Genomic DNA, 14294 nt, shown 5'->3' with positions numbered 1-14294 from the left:
AGTAACTGTTTCCATTTAACCACAAATCCACATAAGGAGAGGAGTAACAGACATTTACTCAATTCTTCAGGTTATATTCAGCAATAGTTTAGCACTGCTAGGCTTCCCGTGTCCGTATGTGAGGCAGGAGATAGGGTGTGTGTCCAACAATAGTTATTCTCTACCCTCCTCTCCATGACCAAAACCCTTTTACTTGCAGGATCAGCATGAGGACTTAGATACTTTACTAATTTTTACGTTTCTACAAATGCACCCACAACACGTATCTCTAGGGTTGTTGTTTTTTTGTGGGGGAGGAGGTTAATTCAAATGTACAAAAATTAATGTCAATTATTTCCTTAAGAGTTCTTCTGCTCTCAAGCAGGTGCTATATTGCTTTTATACTATGTCCTAGAGGTCAACAAATCTGGACTCTGGCAGACTAACATAAAAATTGAATTTCAGAATTAAGGGTACTCTACAAAGAACTTCTTGCCCTGAGCCTCAGATGTTCTGATCTAGAGACTCTTCACTTTCTTCTGAAGGAGATGTGGTAAAAATAGGGAGGCCACTGGAGTAATGGGAATATGAATTGGACCTGCTCTACCTGGTACTAATATGATCATCGGTACTGGGGTCAGTGTCCAGGTCAATGATAAAGGCAGGTGCTTCACAGAAGCAAAAAATGGAGAATATGATTCCCGACAAAATGGTAAGGCCTTTGTAACAACATACAGCTTTGGTGCCAAAAGAGCTGACAATATCATTACCAAGGATACAGGCATGAGGGTAGTGAGTGTCACTACATACAATCTAGATAGGCTCAGTACCAGAACCACAGATACAAAAACAGACAGTGGTGCTTCACTAACAGTACTGGTGTGATAAGTACTGATTGTATCAGTATCAGAGTAGCCAGTGCTGTCGAGAGTTAATCATGAGATCTCAGTACAGAGGACCTTACGTTCACCAGTACGGTACCAGAAGAGATCGGAGATAAGTCCATGTCCACATTGTGTTCAGTAACTTCACTATCAGAAAGGGTGTTCTGAGAACAACTTTAAAGTCTTGAGCTACCTTTATGTCTGAAAGTCTGGTAGTTTTATAAGGTTTGGATGCCAAACTTGGAGAAGGTGAGTTGTGTATTTGCTCCTTGTGGCAATTACATTCCTTCTTACTTCTGACTCCAGAGGATTTTGTCAAAACAGAAGATTTGGTGGCTGTTTCAACCATCCAGGAAGATGAAACTGCAGAAGCACTCAGAGGATCTCTCATCCTTTTTAGTCTCTCATCATTCAATGATTACCTGTTCTGTTCATTCCCTCTGAAGCACCTAGCATAGGCCACTGTCAGAAGACAGGCTTCTGAGCTAGTTGGACCATTGGTCTCACTTACTATGGTTGTTCTTGTGTTATGTTCTTATATGGCTGTGAAGCTTGGGTCAGAGGCTGGGTGCACTGATTGTGCAAGGAAAAGCATCCTGAAGCAAGACTTTCTTGCTTTAAATATGTGAATTTATTTTGCAGCTCTAAAATAGTCTGCAAGTGTCATACCTATCAGGGATGTGTGCTTCCTTCAGGCAGATCAAACATCTTATATGACCATCAGTCGGCAGCATGACAGCTTCACAAGATGGGCAATTTTTTAATCCCAAGGAGTTACGGTTTATCATCGTGAGCGAACTGATACCAAGTACTTCCCAGGGGGAAAAAATATTGTTCCCAAATATTGTTCCCAACTGAAACTACACAAGAAGTACTTAACTAAACTTAAACTACTGCTAACTAAATAACTGACTATTTAAAATGTATTTACAAGGACAATGGAAGGCAAGCATGCTAAAAGAGGAGAGCTTCGACTCATAGCCATGGGCAGTGAGAAGGAACTGAGGGTAGTTGGGTGGCCTGACCCTTTTTGCCCTCAGTTGGAAGTACAATGACATGCAGGGTTCAAGCGCTGCCCCAACAGTTATTGCTGATTAAAATCTCTATCTTGAGGCACTGGGCAAGCACTTACCAACTATGGAATATCTATATCTATCTATATATGAAAAATCACTTGAAGAATCACAACTCATTCAGTTTTAATCTCCAAGTATCAGATATGAACAGTAATCAATAAATCTGAAAAACAACTTACCTTCTCCATGACAGTAGGAAGTAGAAACAGTTGCATGATGGGCTTCTAGGGAAATAACTGTTTCCTCTGATCCAGCAGTCAGTGAAATTAACTGCTCAAAAAAAGCCAAACAAACAAATTAGTCATAATTTCAATGACTGCATTTTATTCTGTAGTACAGCAAGCACCTGCCACATCCCAAAGTGCAACTGCAAAAGTACAATATGGCATACTGTTGAAGTTAAAAATGATATATCCACTGTCTTCAACTCTACTAGTTTTTGTTCAACTTGTATATTGCCAAAATGGCACCAAATAACAGAAAGCACTTATGTATTGTCAGAATAATCTTTTTGACCTATTAGTTCTTCAATATTTGTTACAAATACACTAGAAAGATGATATCTGAGAATAGCTTTATTAATAAATTTTAACATCTCAGAAACAACTCTAAGGTGATCCCAAAAAAAATAAAAGATGCTCTTGACTGGGAACACATATTTATATATTTCCTAGATAAAATTCTGTCAATATTAAACTACCAAAAATCAATCAAGTTTAGTAAATTAAAATATCTAATTTTTGATGTACATATCTAGTGGGTGCATCCTCACAGAGGGCTTGTAATGCCAGTAACACTACTGTTTTGGATCACAAAAAACTCTGCGTTATCCATCCCTCATTCGTGTCTCCATTTTAATCCCACCATTCTCAAATCCCCATAGCACAGCTTCTATCCTTCCAGATAAGAGGTTCTAAACAGAAAAATGATCAGCCAGATGTGCATTGGCCGAACCACTGGAACACACTGAGCCACTTCTCCATATCACCTTAAAAATTAGGACAAAGCCTCCATGGTGCTCCAAAACCCAAATATTGAGATACTGATGTCTCCTACATACAACAGTACAATGAATAACCACCATAACTTTTGGCTAGCTCAACTCTAGATATTGTATGAATGGGATTTCCAGTAGCCACTGCAAGTCATAGCTACAGAAATAAGAACATGTTTTTGAAGGAGGTCTACAGGACATATAATATACAGCTGATAATTACTTGAGACTATATACAATTCTCTTTTAAAATATAATCTTGAATGTTCTGAATCCACTGTTTTCCCAAGTTTGATCTACTTTCCACTCAGATCAAAACTGCTTGAAGATGTGATGGATTGCTCCTATAAAAGTCGCCCATTTTTAACAGTAGGCAGCAATCATTTGCAGGTCAGTTAAAGAAGAGGCTGCAAATAGTATTGTTGGTTATCTATTCTGTTTGTAATTCTAAATACTCTGAATCCCACAGCTCTTAGGCCCTATTCGAGGAAAATACTTAAGCGTGCATTTAACATAAAGCATGTGCTTACATCCCAATAAACTCCAATGGGACATAAGGACATGATTATGCATTATCCTGAATTGGGGCCATAGTCCCTGAACTTCCCATAAATACATTTTCCTGTAAATTTTCTGTTATGCAATACAGTCGAAAGAGTATTGGATTTCTGCCCTTAAGATGCCTTAAATTCTGCTTTTCCTTCATCAGGTTCACATAAATAGAACACAACAGGCAATCATAAATATGTATGAACACAGTATCTTCCCTGACAGTAAAAAAGTACCAAATTTAGTGTAAAGGCTATATTTAGTTGCAAATCAAAATGTTTTAATCGTTACTAACCAATGAGAATCAATCTTTCTTTAGAAAAGATAACTAAAAATGTACAAATACAAATAGGACTAAAATAATTATTTAAATCACGGTTTCCTGCTTGCTGATTTAAATAATTAATTTAGATTATTTAAATCACTTTGATTTAAATCAATCCCAACCAGGTTGTGTAAACGCTGTAATATTACTACTAAATAATTTGTTGCAAAGATACAGAAAAGACTGTGCCATAGGCCAAAAACTCCCAAACTGTGATCCTTAGACAATTAGTGGTTCACCAACCACATGCTGGTAATTTACAAAGAGAGAGATTGCCAGTTACATTATTTTGGTTTCTCCTTATTTACAACTACTAAATTGAATTAAAGGACAGAAACAACTCTGAACTTGGACTAGTTCAGATGGAAATGGGAAACAATTATTTAAAAATAAATAAGACTCATGCCTATCATATGCCTTTATAAATTTTGATATTATGAGAATAATGCCATCCTTGTTTTTATTTTAGATATGCTATTAAAAAAGAAAAAGGAAAGATGTATAGAATTTCTATAATATACTCCATAAAAGAGGTGGAAAACGTATTTTATATACATTTTTAACATTATTTTTAAATTAAAACTGCTATAGTTGTAACAGGGATGTCATGCAATTGTGAATGAAACAGGAGGTGATTCCATTGAAATGAAAAGGAAAGAAAATGGTCCAGAGAGAACAATTATTAAATATGTGATCCACCCTATAAACAAGTTTGAGAACCCCTGCCAGAGAACCTAGGCTAGAAATAAATTTAGTTTTTCCTATCAGCCATGTAAGCACTGATCAGTGTTACAGAGGCAACATACTGTCTCATGAGGGAGGAACACAGAAGAGTCATTTTAGGAAGCAGTGGAGAAAGCAGATAAAGCAGCCTGCACTTCTGTTTTCAATGTCTCGGTAATGCCTTTTAACTATGGCTGTCAAGCGATTAAAAAAATTAACCACAATTAATCCCGCTGTTAAATAATAGAACAACATTTATTTTTCAGTGTTTTCTACATTTTCAAATATATTGATTTCAATTACAACATAGAATACAAAGTGTACAGTGCTCACTTTATATTTATTTATTATAAATATTTGCAATGTAAAAAACAAAAGAAATAGTATTTTTCAATTCCCGCGTTACAAGTACTGTATTGCAATCTCTTTATCATGAAAGTTGAACTTACAAATGTAGAATTATGGACAAAAATAATTGCATTCAAAAATAAAACAATGTAAAACTTTAGAGCCTACGAGTCCACTCAGTCCTATTTCTTAGTGAGCCAGTCGCTCAGACAAACAAGTCTGTTTACATTTGCAGGAGATAATACTTCCCACTTCTTGTTTATGTCACCTGAAAGTGAGAACAGGCATTCACATGGCACTGTTGTAGCCGGCGTTGCAAAATATTTACGTGCCAGATTTGCTAAAGATTCATATGTCCCTTCATGCTTCAACCACCATTCCAAAGGACATGCTTCTATGCTGATGACAGGTTCTGCTCAACAACGATCCAAAGCAGTACGGACTGACGCATGTTCATTTTCATCATCTGAGTCAGATGTCACCAGCAGAAAGTTGATTTTCTTTTTTGGTGCTTCGGGTTCTGCAGTTTCCACATCAGTGTTGCTCTTTTAAGACTCCTGAAAGCATGCTCCACACCTCATTCATCTCAGATTTTGGAAGGCACTTCAGATTCTTAAACCTTGAGTCAAGTGCTGCAGCTATTTTTAGAAATCTCATACTGGTACCATCTTTGCGTTTTGTCAAATCTACTGTGAAAGTGTTCTTAAAATAAACAACATGTGCTGGGTCATCATCCGAGACTGCTGTGACATGAAATATATGGCAGAATGCGGGTAAAACAGGACAGGAGACATGCAATTCTCCCCCAGTGAGTTCAGTCACAAATTTAATTAACACTTTTTTTTAAATGATCATCATCAGTTATGGAAGCATGTCCTCTGGAATGGTGTCCGAAGCATGAAGGAGCATATGAATGTTTAGTATATTTGGCACGTAAATACCTTGCAATGCCAGCTACAAAAGTGCCATATGAACACCTGTTCTCACTTTCAGGTGACATTGTGAATAAGAAGTGGGCAGCATTATCTCCCATAAATGTAAACCAACTTGTTTGTCTTAGTGATTGGCTGAACAAGAAGTAGGACTGGGTGGACTTGTAAGCTCTAAAGTTTTACATTGTTTTGTTTTTGAGTGCAGTTATGTAACAAGAAAAAAATCTGCATTTGCAAGTTACACTTTCACAATAAAAAGACTGCACTACAATACTTGTATAAGGTGAACTGAAAAGTATTTCTTTTGTCATTTTTACGGTGCAAATATTTGTAATCAAAAATAATATAAAATGAGCACTGTACATTTTGTATTCTGTGTTATAATTGAAATCAATATATATGAAAATGTAGAAAAACATTCAAAAATATTTAATACATTTCAATTGATGTTCTACTAATTAATTGTGATTAATTTTTAATTAATTGCATGAGTTAACTGCGACTAATTGACAGTCCTACTTTTAGCTATTAAAAATGAGACAGATATCAGTCTGGGTGAAACACACCTGGGTGAAAACTACCAATATCTACTCTGAGCTATTCTAATGTCTTCGGTAGATGTATTTATTTGCATGGAAAATATGGGCCCGAACAGTCAAAGGTGTTAACATAATCCAATCACCAAAGAACATTAAACACTCAAATAATGTTCAGAGTTTGGTATACAGAAATCTTAGCCTGTTTAGTACCATGAGAAACACATCATCAAAATCTTCTTAACGTTTTATTAAAGGACACAGAAAAAGAAGGAAAAACAGTTAAGCATTTGAAATGTAAATATTAAATAAGGTTTTCATTTTAACAACATCCCTTGCTCCCTTTAGTGGGAGACAGGTTTCAGAAGGAAAAATATCTTGTTTGACAGTCTCTTAGATTGTATTAAAGATGGCAAAAACTGTCCTTTTGGAGAAAACAAAAGAAGTTAGTAGAGATGGGCTGGAGCTGTTATTGTTGCTGTTTAAGTCCGATCCCATTTCTTAAGAACACAAAACAAGATAAACACATACAAAAGGGGAGAGAAAACAAACAGCAAAGATAGAAAATGCAGCTTCTGTCTGTGGTGCTGAATTTCACTTGCAACCTCACGGGTAGAAAAACACAGGCTCAGCACATGGTCTTAATAGCCACTTGGAGAGCTGACTAATTTGCACCAGCTTCAAAAAGCTTAGATGCTTTAGTTGCCTCTCTGGTCACAGGCTTAAAGCGGTGTTGCAAAATATACAGTCTTAGCTGGCTAAGTCAGACACTTATTAGACAGAAGGAAAAAGGAGAGAGGAGGAGGAGGAGGAGGAGGAGAAGAAGATATAAAATAGAGAAAGATAAGGATATGTGGGGTGTGGGAGGAAGGAAGGCAGTCTCACAACCCAGGTGATGTTTGGGATTCAGATGGAACTGGTGAAGGTGCCATGTCATCTGTCTCCCTCTCTCTGGCTCAGTCTGGTCAGGACATCTCTCAGGATCAGGATGATGAAGGCCCGAGATCCCAGGAGATGGTGGGGATCCCAGCTATGTTTCATAGATCCATAAATTACAAGGCCAGAAGGGACCATTGTGATCATCTAGTCTGACCCCCTGTATAATACAGGCCATAAAACTTCCCCAAAATGATTCCTAGACCATATTTTTAGAAAAACATCCAATCTTGTTTTAAAAATGGTCAGTCAGCGGTGGAGAATCTACCACAACCTTTAGTAAGTTGTTTCAATAGTTAATTACTCTCACTGTTGCAACACTCGTGCAACTGAGGTTGTAGATTACATCCTTTTCACCCTCCCCAAGTGAACGAGCAATGAGTCACCTGATTCCAAATGTGCCATTCCCACAGATGGATACACAAGACAGTAGACCAAGCTACCCTCTGTTGAGGTAGTACATAGAATCATAGACTCATGAATATTAGGGTTGGAAGAGACCTCAGGAGAGTAACCACATTACCCATGAGACTCTAAACAGATTCCCTGTGATTTGAAATTGGAATGGCCTTGAGAGCCTGTTCAATGCCTTTTGTTCTAGTACCAAATTCCCCAGGGTGTCAACCATGGCACTGACCCAAAATTCTTCAGCAACAAGCCTGGCAGCAAGGCAGAGGCATATGATCCAGTACCAAGGTAAACACTAGTCTTCCAGAGCTGAATATAGAGTATCATAACTGCACCAACAAAAACATGTTTAACATCAGGGTCTAGCAAACATAGTAACCAACAAAATACAAAGATAAGGCTTCTACTACATCCCCAGTTTTCCCAGGTTTTACAGTATCTAAAATCAGCAAAATGCATGTCAGGCATAGACACATTTTCCAAGTATGTGAGCCATATCTTTATAAGCAGATGTAGATTTCTCATTGGCAGTAAGGCACTTTTACACCACTCTGGCTATGTAAAGGGGCTTTAAAGCTTAGCTCAAGACAGAATCCAAGCCACAAGGAGCATTAAAGACTGAATTGAACCGAGAAACATTTTTTTAATCTTAAAAATGAAGAATACACATACAAAGACATATAAGTGATAGTAGTAATACACTGCCTCACCAACATGCCTCAATCCTAATCTGGAAGGACCAATTCTAGACAGTAGAGGGAACTTGAGAACTGGTACCTGTGACATAACTCAGAGTACAATCTGGATGTTTCAACACCTGTGTCCCCTCAGTTCTCCAACCTGGGGTGCCTTTTACATTGCCAAAGAGCAACCACTTCTGCCCTGCTCACATGCAGCCTCCAGCATGTAAATTACTCCCAGTTATACTGCAATAGTGTTACAGCCAGCCACCCTCGAATTGCACTTTGGAGCAAGACCAGCAAATTCCCAGTCCCAGACTTTCCCCCAGAAACGTGCATCTTGTAGAGTCCAGCCCTCTCCTCAACAACACAAATTAAAGTCCATCATTTTGTTAACAGAAAATGATACGGACAAATCCTGTTACCTCAAATGATGTTTCCCAAACACTTCAATCCAAGCACACTGGTTTAGTTAAAACAAAAAAACAAAATTATTAACTACAGAAAGATAGCTTTTAAATCATTACAAGTAATGAGGCATAAAAGTCAGAATTGGGTACAAAGAGATGATACAATCATAGTGTTAGCAAAAAGAAAAGGAGTACTTGTGGCACCTTAGAGACTAACCAATTTATTTGAGCATGAGCTTTCGTGAGCTATAGCTCACTTCATCGGATGCATACCGTGGAAACTGCAGCAGACTTTATATATACACAGAGAATATGAAACAATACCTCCTCCCACCCCACTGTCCTGCTGGTAATAGTGTTAATCATAGTGTTAGAAGACAGCACCAGTTATCTACTGTAACCTCCTGTCAAGATGTAAGATTTGTTGGGTCTAAACCATCCAAAACAGATGGCTGTCCAGCCTCCTTTTGAAAGCCTCCAGTGAAGAAGTTTCTACAGCCTCCAGAGGCAGTCTGTTCCATTGTCCTACTGTTCTTACAGTTAGGAAGTTTTCCTGAGATTTAACTGAAATTTGCTATGCTGTAGTGGGAATCCATTGCCTCGTGTCCTGCCCTCTGTGGTAAAAAAGAACAACTTTTCTATGGCAATCTTTTAAGTATCTGAAGACTGCTATCATATCCTCTCTTAATCTCCTCTTTTCCAAACTAAACATACCCAGTTCCTTTCTCCCTTTGCTCATATGGCTTGCATTCCATCCCTTTGACCATCTTTGTTGCTTGCCTCTAGATCCTTTCCGTTTCTCTACATCCTTTCTATACATTGGTGACCAAAAGCGTACACAGTACTCTAGCTGAGGCCTAACCAGCACCGAGTAGAGTGGTAGTATCACTTCCCATGACTTGCATGCTATGCCTCTGTTAATGCAACCTAAAATTGCATTTGCTTTTATTTCAACAGCTGGTTCATACTGAGGCTGTGATCCACCACAACTCCCAGATCCTCCTTAGCAGTGCTGCTGCCAAGCCAGTTTCCCCCCATTTTTTATTTGTGCACTTGGGTTTTTCTGTCTTAAGTGTAGCACCTTGCATTTATTTGTTGAATTTCATTTTCTTGTCTATACCCCAGTTCTCCAATTTTTCAAGATCCCTCTGAATTTTAGCTCTATCCTCCCGCCTAGCTGTCTCATCTGCAGACTTGATCAATATGCTCTCTATATGTACACCTAGGTCATTAATGAAGATCCAGAACAGAACCACGTGGAACCTCACCTGAGACCTCTCTCCAATCCAACATAATTCCATTAATAGTTAATCTTTGTTTGCAGTTGTTTAACCAATTATGTATCCACTTAATGATAGTTCTGTCGAGCCTGCATTTCTCCAGTTTACTTATCAGAATGTTATGTGGGACTATGTCAAAAGCCTTGCTGAAGTCCAGGTATATTATGTCCACCGCATTCCCCCTACCCATCAAATCAGTTACTCTATCAAAGAAAGAAATCAAGCTAGTTTGGCACAATCTGTTCTCAGTAAATCCAGGCTGGCTCTTAGTGATTACCCCTTAATCTTCCAAGTATTCGCAAACTGAATGTTTAATATATTGCTCTAGTAGCTTCCCAGGTATCAAAGTCAGGCTGAGTGGTCTATAGTTTCCCAGCTCCTCCTTTCCCCCCTTTTTAAAAGATGGACACTATGTTATTCTAGATGACTGAAGAAGGGCTTTCTCCGAAGTAAAACACAACATCTAACTTAACAAGCTAAGTGAATTCAAAACAAAAAGTCTCTCTCACCACCTGCTGCAGCAATCTTACTGGCTAATCTCTTTTCAGACAGGCTCTCTCCCCAGTCTAATGATGCTTCCTTTGTCCTTCAAGTGTAGTTAATGCCATGAGTAGAGATGAAGGGAGAGATTATTTCTCCACTCTTTATGCTTTTCTTTTTCTTTGAAAATCATCTCCAGCTGAGGTTCAGGAGACAGCAAATCTGTAGGGACAGGAACTTCCAGCTGCTTCTTTGCCAAAATGTAGATTTCTCATTCACAGCCTTTTTCCTGCCAAAGAATGGCTGCTTAACTGGGTCCATCTGATTTTGTTGACACCTGGCTGAGATGTCAGTTTGCCTTTTGACTCTGAGGAACTGGTTTATGCCTGCTTTACTAAACTTGGAACATATCTAAGTAATGTTATACAATAGAATCTTATAACTTTACACACAACATTGCCACACATATTTTACCAATACAATGATGATCAGCAAATTATGAGTTTTCAAATGATACCTCATAACGCATACTTTGTACAAAATTTATCATAGTCTTGTAAAAAGAGTGAACATAAGTATGCAGACTGTCACGGTACCTGTTTAATCTTTAACCATCACTGCCAGGCTAAGGCCAGACACCAACTAGTTGTGAATGTGGATTTTTTTATGTCTACTGCTATCCACTTATAACTAGATTTAGAACAATTGATTTCATATAGCATGCTAACAGCCACCTAAGTGTAATAACTTTCAATGAGTATTGGCCTGGGACAAATTTTAGTTAGTAATCTGGCAATGTAAGAGTCGCTGTATCCCACAGCCAGGACTCCATGTTACCTGTGGTTCAACAGACATGGAATTCAACACTTACTACAGAACTGTAATCCAGAAGCTCTTTTTTTTAAAAAAAAAGATGTTTCTGGCCCTTATGGTTGCAGAAATAACCTAGAAAATGTAAGGGGAAATCTGAGGCAACAGCTGAGCGGGTGTGTGCTGAAGTGCCTGAGAATACTGGAGCAGCTAGAAGTAGTGGAGGTGTCTGCAGTGGGTGAATGTTTGTAGGTTGCCTGGGGCTGCTGGAGCAGGGCAGAGAGTACTCAAGAGCCTAGCTGTTAGAAATGGGTGTCTCGTGTGGCCGGTGGCTGTTGATGGTGGCAGGAGTAGCTAGGTGTTAGCAGCAATTGACTGGATGTTAGGGAGCTGGGAGGGTGTTTGCTTGGGAGGAGGCTGTTGCAGCTGACTGCAGGGGAAAAGATGAGGCAGCCTGGGCCAATATTGGGCCCCTCACTTTGTGCTGTATCTGACACTTCCCTCTGTGATTTCTACCACCTCTTGCCTCTCACTGCTCCTTAATGGCTGGGATCCAGCATGGGAAGCAGTGGGAAAGACGACACTGGCTGCCTTTTCAGCTGCAGCCAGAGCAGCTGACGGAAGGTGCAACTTCAGCTTGGCCAAAGCTCGGATGAATGCATTAGGATTCAGGGTGCCAAATGTGTAACTGCTATACAAGATGTGCAACACTTGGCAGCCTTGAGGAAATTTGAGTCACACTTACACCCAGGAAGTTAAGAGAAGCCAAATGCGTAGGCAGAATCACACAGCACCCAAGACCATTGGAAATGAGTCAGTGAGGATGCCTACAATCTCCCCACCTTCCTTAGTGCATGTGGAAGGAAGGAAGTTCTGAGCTGAGCTGCCTGGACAATGTCATGGTGTCCAAAATCCAGGGACATGCACAGAATGGAGAAAATTGGTGGGAGTAGGGCGAGAGAAAGGGACAATGTCATTATTGCCAAGGTCCAGGGACAGGGAAAACATAGGGGGAAGGAATGGGATACAGAGAACATTGAAAGTATTCCCTATTAAAGTAATCACTGACTTTTTTTTACATCAATTACCATATTAAATTTAAACCACAGTTGTATGTGTCTGTGGAGCCTGAAGGATGAGATTGAAGAGTATTACACAAACAATAGAATAAATGAATAGTATCATAAAAATGTAGGGGGGCTTGCTGTGATATTTGGGCTCATTGTGCCACAACATACACTTGCCTAAGCCTATAAAAATCCCTTCAACTATTCAATCTCCAAACAATATATGTTATATCTTCAAAGAAAAGAGTTTTTACTTTTCATTTAGAAAAGCATGGAAATTAAATCCACAAAATATCTAAACAATATTAAGGTGACATAAACCAAACCTGAAAACACAGGAAGCTCAAAATTAAAGCTGAAGCTGTCCTGAATTAACAAGCTAGTGTCTTCTCCCCTCTCCTGCCTCCTCCTCTAAACAATGGCATGAAATACTGTAAGGATGAAGTGTTAGCCTTATGACTGAATTTCATGAGTTTTGATATCTTCTGTAATGGCTTTAATGGTATTTTAGTTTATTTTAATTCTACTTATAACTGAATCACAAATGTCAAGTGCTAAGATCAGTACATTAACCAAATTTCTCTTGAAATTACAATGTAATTACCATTAACTCATAAACTTGCTACTATAGCACAAATGATTATACGAATGATAACTGACTGTCTGGCTTTTAGTATAATGAGCTGTTTTTAAAAAAAAGTTCATTAGAACAAAGTTCTTTATCACAGAAGCAAATTTTCTTGGCATATTTTTGTCATTGGGGATCAATTAGGCAAAAGTATTCCCTTTAAACAAAGAACATTTTCTAAAGTAAATATTCAAACTAAAAGAGGAACTAACTTTCCCTGTACCACACAGGACAGGTCATAAATTTTAAGTAAGTTATTTTTCAAACACCTTCCTCTTTTTGCCTGTTTTTAACTCGATAATACAAGTGAAAGATGTTACTATATTGATTAACTACGTATTTTACAAAGGACTCTGAAATGTTAAATTTAACTAGATATACTTTCTCTCAACCATAGAGGTATTCACATTTTTAGCTAGGTCAATGGTGTGCAAACACATCTTGTGGGATTTGAAATAGCTCCTTAAAATGCACAAGGACAATCATTAAGCAAGATCTAGTATCTATCACACAAGAGCAACTCCGCTATTAATTTTATTTAGATTTCTTTGTAGTTAGTGAATCAGTACAATTATTTGTTGTCTACTGCCATTGACAAAACAGGTCCTACATATCATTCCCTTTTCATCACTTCCACACCTGGCTTTAGTATACTCAGAGAAATGAAACTGTTCAGAAGGCTGGTGTGCCAGAAGTTGATCCACCTGGAGGCAGACTTCACTGTTCATGGGAAACAATGCAGTCTGTTAGACTCATTTTACGGTTGGGAATCAGGAAGTTCTGGGTTCTAATCCTAGCTCTGCCTCTGACTTGCTGTATGGAGTGATTGAGACTACTCATTTCACCTCAATGCTCCAGTTTACCCATCTTTAATAATGGAGATAATACTGTACCTATTTCACTGGAGTGCTGTGAGAATTAATTTGTTAATATTTGCACAGCATTTTGAACATGCAAAGTGCTCTAAAACTGGCAAGTATTACTATTGATTCGTCTCCAAGAGAACTCATGTGATGTGTCCAAAGCAAAGACTGCTTTTATAGCAGGACTGTTGCAGATTGCTGATGGCCCTGTGCATCCACTTGCCTGTGGTCCCCAACAGATTTGGTGCTTACAGTAATGCCTTTCATTTGTTCTTTCATAAGAAGGTGAACCTCCTAGGAACACTACCTTAAAGTCTGTGTGTCTAGCAACTGCCAGCAAAAGCACTTCAGCTGTCACAGAGTTACATGAAGTTTAAGTACTGTAC

At 38.5% G+C, this 14294-nt stretch overlaps 1 protein-coding gene across 2 annotated transcripts in view; it reads right to left on the bottom strand.

Moving 5' to 3' along the window:
- Positions 1 to 14294, bottom strand: part of FUT8 (fucosyltransferase 8) — a 277116-nt gene that overhangs the window by 150447 nt on the left and 112375 nt on the right. For both annotated transcript variants that reach the window (XM_077818682.1, XM_077818684.1), the window contains exon 3: positions 2119 to 2209. The gene's annotated coding sequence lies outside the window, so the exon portion shown is untranslated. The remainder of the gene's footprint in view (positions 1 to 2118; positions 2210 to 14294) is intronic.

The sequence above is a fragment of the Eretmochelys imbricata genome, chromosome 6, assembly GCF_965152235.1.
Source record: "Eretmochelys imbricata isolate rEreImb1 chromosome 6, rEreImb1.hap1, whole genome shotgun sequence".
Lineage (NCBI taxonomy): Eukaryota > Metazoa > Chordata > Testudines > Cheloniidae > Eretmochelys > Eretmochelys imbricata.
The sequence above is the reverse complement of the archived record's forward strand: the minus strand, read 5'-3'. Positions and strand labels throughout refer to the sequence as shown.